This window comes from Schistocerca cancellata, chromosome 5, assembly GCF_023864275.1.
Source record: "Schistocerca cancellata isolate TAMUIC-IGC-003103 chromosome 5, iqSchCanc2.1, whole genome shotgun sequence".
In the NCBI taxonomy this organism is placed as follows: domain Eukaryota; kingdom Metazoa; phylum Arthropoda; class Insecta; order Orthoptera; family Acrididae; genus Schistocerca; species Schistocerca cancellata.
In genome coordinates this window covers 254,144,932-254,150,966 of record NC_064630.1, presented here as the reverse complement: position 1 = coordinate 254,150,966, position 6,035 = coordinate 254,144,932, and positions in this window count along the sequence as shown.

The window sequence follows — 6,035 nt, the reverse complement described above, 5'->3', positions numbered from 1 at the left end:
GGGTTGTTTCCTTGTTTAGTGACCTTTCACTGTAAAATATGGTCCACACTGTCAACCTTACAGGGGAGGTGGCGGTAACGCCTCCTGCAGTTTTATTGCTGAGCGGCAGAGGGACTTAATTTTCTCATGTTGGATAGGCCAGAGCGTCGCAAATCCAGAGATGCAGGGAAAAAATATGTTCTTCCTCAGGGGTGTGGCCAGGAAGCAAGCTTGAAAGCAACAGCTCCTTCCTTCCTTTTTAACGAACACGCCAGCTTGCGGCTGTTTTAATAATCTGACTTTCTGCAACGTCAAAAGTCTTTGTAACGTCTTATCCGGTGGTCCTTGTCCTTGGCAACACTTACGATGGTTTGGAAACATGGAGGAAATTACCTTCGCGAGAAAAATTTGTCCAACAAATCTGCCAGCTCATTGGTTAAGCATGCAGTCGACCCATGATCGTGGCCATTTGGTTCGTAATCTCTTCTACAGTTCGGATCAATGATTAGGTTTTATATCAGCTTAATATTTCGTAACATCTTAGTAGGACTGGATGAAACGGCAATTAGAACCATTCTATGTTGTGTGTGTGTGTGTTTTAGAGCTAGAAAAGTGTCTGGTTCACAGCATTATTATAAAAAGCTTAAGAAGTTTTGAAACGAAAAACCTGGCACACTGCCTAGGATGCCACTTAAAATTTTAGTCTGTTTACTTACGTTTGAATCTATCTTCAGTGAACAACATGCGACCAATTATTGCGTGCGTGCGATGCAGCAATTGCGACGATTATACGTTGCTGCTGCAATGCAATTTCTTTTATAATTTTTGTTCACCTACCTCTTTACAGCGGTAGATCTTCGCACGTAAACTCCTGACTGCAGCTACTTGCGACATCACAGAAAAGCAGTGTTGAGGAAACTGTAACCTCATAGCTACACGCCGGAGGCCGCTATAAGTAAAATTTGCTGAAAGTTGTCTATGTTCTGTAAAGAAATGATTCGGAAAGGGGATGTCACTCGTACTTTAAACATGAAGTTCAAATTTAAACCTTCAATAGGTCTTTATTGCCGTTAAGCAAGATCGTCAGCCCACATTTACGAAAATTACTAAAGTTTCTGCTCACAGTTATCACCATACCTAAAACAGCCAGAACTTTTACCTTCCCAAATTCCGAAACCAATTACTTGTAACACAGTCAATGATCGGCCAATTACTTCTGCACACGATATTCAGTGGTTGTCTTTAGTAAAAGTTTATGCTCGCCATAAAATACTCAGTAAGAATATAATCAGTACCGCCATGCTATATAATTCAAAGTTCACTCGCGATTTTCGTCGGTACGAATTATCACAACACTCTAAAGTTTTCATAAACAGTTTTTGGTCACTACCAGATACCATTAACACTGAACCATAACGCGGAAGTCATCCCAAGACTTCATCTGACACATAATGCGAAAAGTCACATCCAGCATAACCGCCTCCAATCAAAGCTAGCTCGCGACTCCCTTTTCACTCTCCCAGATTCAAAACTATATCTCCTCGCTGGGCGGCCAACCGTCTCGCTTCTCATTGGCTGTCAGCACTTACGACCAATGAGAACTCACTTCTAGGGCGCGGCTCGCGCCAAAATCTAGCAAGCACCAACCACTTCTCTAGGCTCATTGACGTCATCAAATTAAGTAACACAAAACTCTCTAATTAAATAAACAAAACAAAATGAACTATACGCTTTACTCTACATCTGGAAATTTATTATGTAGTCGCGAATGTTCTGGCTGTCTTATACATAAGCATACATACTTGGTCATCCGACATTCACTAGTAGGGGAACCACTAGTGGATTCGTTCCCACGTTACAGAGTTGGAACACTTCGCAGTTCCTGTAGAGAATAACATGAATGATTTTTAATAATGCCGAACGTCCCACATACTCTCACGCACGCATTCTCATTCACACGCACCGTATCACACAATACACATATTTACTTAGAATTCTTGAAATTGTTATTATAGAAAAGTCACAAAGATTTTCTGAAACTAAAAACTTTCCAAATTTATATATGAACACTGAAAGTGTTATCAGATCATCGTACATAGTCACTGAAGGTGAACTATTACATCACTGTATTTATTTAAATTCTTGACTGTCGGAAAATTACGTTTTTTTTTTTTAATTTTACTAACTTCCAAAATGCAACTAATTTTGATCTCAGACTTTCACATATTGTTTGTTTTCACAACAGAAGGATGTACATCAAATATGACGTTCCCCAGGTTATTCCTTTATTAGTTATTAATATTTTTAGTTTCGTATAATGTAAGTGGCCTGCCAGCGCTGCTCCACTGGTTTCACTCGCACAGCCGCAACAAATGGTCGTGACGTCAGTCTGCAGGACACAACTCTTCCGTTACTGAACGTATAATACTCTCCCGGCTTACATTATGAAGTAAAGATTTTAATAGACAAATGGGCGATCGCGCACTAGTTGCGACGCCACAAACATCGGTCAAATGTCTTTTCAGTCAGTAAGTGCTACGTTTTACACAGTTAGGCCAGCCACGGGTTGCATTGAATTTCACACAAAATTGCCGACAGACCAGTCCAGCGTGTATGGTGCACTAAGTATGCATCACCTGCAAATAACATTATATAAACACCTTAAGCTCTCTGAAGGAAGCTTAGAAACCTGTAATGCTTTGTGTAAATAAGTTCTTTATGACAAATGTAACTGATTGCGGGTTACTCATTGCAATCTGCAAAGTTACAGTGATTCCGCAGAAAACGGCACAGCTTGGGGCCATCCTGATTTTGCGTCCTGTGGTGCGCATATCGTTTTCCGCATGTCGTTCAAACCACACATTTCCAATCCCCAAAGAGACTGCTTCGATGTGAAAGGTGAAGAGAGGAATGTCTCATTACTGATTCTGAAGACGTGGTGCTGGGGAAGACTATATGGGCATCAAGCAACAAGGAAGCTGCAGACAAAGTCTGCAAAATTCCATTGACCATTTGAATGGTGGCTTTCCAGGTTCACATGAGGAAATCTCTTCTACGAGAGGTGATACGAAATTTAGGTGCAGTATGTCAGTAATTATGAATGGGATTGTTTGCATTTGGAAGTCTAAAGAAGAGGGTTCACTACTCGAGACGCCTCTCCAGCGCTGCCAACTACTGCACATGGCTGAGCATAACTGGTCCCGTATCTCGGGTTCTTCGACCGACGTTTGATGGTTTTCCTGACGTCCCGCCAGCACGAGAGGCTAGCAATGTCAAAGCTTCACCCTCCGTTGCTGGTGTTGGACTGGAGTCGACTTGCGGCCGCAGATTGTATGTAGCCTAACTGGTGTGCCGACGTCAAAGGGCTTTTCCGTGGTCATTTCCTGTGCGGTTCCCGCCTTGCTATCTTCAAAGATCGTTCACTGCAGCACGGGAATCCAGGATCCGTTCACCTTGAGGCTTTCTTCTTTCTTGTTAAAACTATTCTCATGTTTGTGTATTTCTATAGCTTCTCTGAACAAGTGGGTGTGACAACTCTTCTCTACAGCAAGAACCTCCATGTAGGCGAATTTCACTATGTGATCGGTCTCACACAGCACATGCTCTGCCACGGCCGATTTCTCTACCTGTCGCAACTTTAAATGCCACTTATGTTCTGCTATCCTGGCGCTGATTGATCGTCCAGTGATTCCAACATAAACCTTTCCACATGTGGCATATTCCCGTCCTTGCAAGAGGGTTCCTTTCCTCCTTTACCGATCTGAGACACACTTTGATCTTCTTTGTCAGCTTATAAATAGTTTTTACGCCGTGTTTGCGCAATATACGAACAATTCTGTCCGCCACTCTGGGGATGTTTGCCAGAAAAGCCGTGCCCGATATTTCTTTTTCCAACATGTCACTTCGCTGAGTGTTTGACACTTCTTTTGTAACTGGTGGAGTACCCATTGCTCCTCAATACGCTTTCCGTGGCTACACACAACCAAGATATCATCGATATATATGTACAAAACATTACGTTTACAAGGAGCCAAATCCAGTGGCTGTGCTTCGAAATGATCCATGAAAAAGTTGGCCACCACTGGACTAAGAGGAATGCCCGTGGCGACGCCTACCAGCTGTTCGTAGAACTTGCCATTCCACGTGAAATACCTCGTGGTGAGACATGAATGAAAGAGCTTGGTGATATCTTGCGGGAGAATGGAACCGATGTGCTCCAGAGAATCACTGAGTGGCGCTTTGGTAAACAAAGGAATATCAGGGCTGTCCAGGACGTCGTTTGGCCCAAGTTTTAGTTTCTCCAGCTTCTCAGTGAATTGTCCTGAGCCCTTTATGTATGTGTCAGTCTTCCCCACGTGCAGCTGGAGGAGAGAGGCCAAGTGTTTCGCCAGTTTATACCTCGGTGAGCAAGGAGCGCTAACAGTCGGTCGTAATGGAACATTATTCTTATGGCTCTTTGATAATCCATACAGCCGAGATGGTGGAGCTTCTGTGTTGCGCAGTTTCCTCTGTGTGTCCGCCGCGAGAGAAGTGGCCGATTCGTATTCCGTGCGATCCGCTGCATCGGTCTGCTCGTAATTTTCGGTACGTTGTCGAGTCTAATAGGTCTTTGAACCGTGATTTATTTTCAAATAATATTCTTAAGAATTTATTTTATTTACTAGCGATTCATCAAGAACATTAACACATTTAATCACACTATGTAAGCATGGAAGTAGTTGCCAGGGAGTAACGTATGGAATCATAACCAAATTCCTTTTAATAAATGGGAATTTTATTCACTTTAATAGTGCCTAAAAGCATTTTTGAAAGAAACAGATTTAAAATTATAATCAGAAAGCACCCTCTAAATATCAAAGTTACAATTTATTCAGAGGCAGAAAGAAACAAGTTGTGACTGTATGAGCTTTCGGGCAGAGAACCTTGCCGCTCCCTTTTGACACGGCCGTAATTACGACCGCTCACAACAGCCTCTGAAAGACTACACTGGTGCAAATCTGCAACACACCAGATAACTTTAAACTAAGAGTTTTAACAATTTACACAAGCACACAAACTATGCAACCCCCCCCCCCCCGTGGGAGGGATGGAAATGGTACCAAACACTAACAATTAAAATATTAACCTTGCCACCGAAGGTGCAGCTTGATTTTAAATACTAAGAATAGTCTTACGGTGAAAGGGTGGCAACTTTATATACTAAAATGATCATTTAAATAAAAGCCCATGAAATGCAGTCTTATATAATTCTACAAGACTGGCCAAACAATATTTAAGATGCTCTACAGTACACAGATACCACCTCTCAAGATCATAGGCAATAATATCAAAGTTTCCAAAGATCAAAACATATTTCAGGTATTAGGTCGTTACACTCTACGCAATAAATTCGTTAACACACCAAATCCGACAAACATGACAGAGGCAGCTACCAACGTACGGTAGATTGATAGGAAGATTACCGAACTACCCGAATCGCAGGTAGCTCTAACCCGCCCCTACTCCACAAGGGAAAAACGGACCACCCAATTTATAAACAACCACCTTCCCGCGGGTGGGCAAACGGAGAATGGTGGGACGACCCCAATGCAAAATGGCTGGTGACCTCACCAAGAAAACAAGTAGAATTTAACAAGAGTAAATCAAACAACATCTCACCAATCACTTAACTTCTAATAAACTGCGATTTCTCGAGAAGACCTGGCGCAGTAACCCCAAATCGCTCTCCCGAACCGTCCGCTGCCAGCCGCTTCAACGGACGCAGGAAGGTGCGACGATCTCCCGTCTCACGGCGTCGCAGCTCGCCCCGGTCAGACTGATGTCGTGGGATGAGTCCTGTTGAGCAAATAAACAATGCTTTCAGCCTTCAGTTGCAAGGTAATTTTACTCGTTTACCTAGGTTTCGATTCCAGTAATGGAATCTTCTTCAGAACCTATAAATTAAACCACATATGGACATATATTACTCACTAAAATGCATTATCAGTCTAATGATTGAATAATGAAGAAATTGTGATACTTACAACAATGAAATTATTTTGTGAGCCAAACACTGG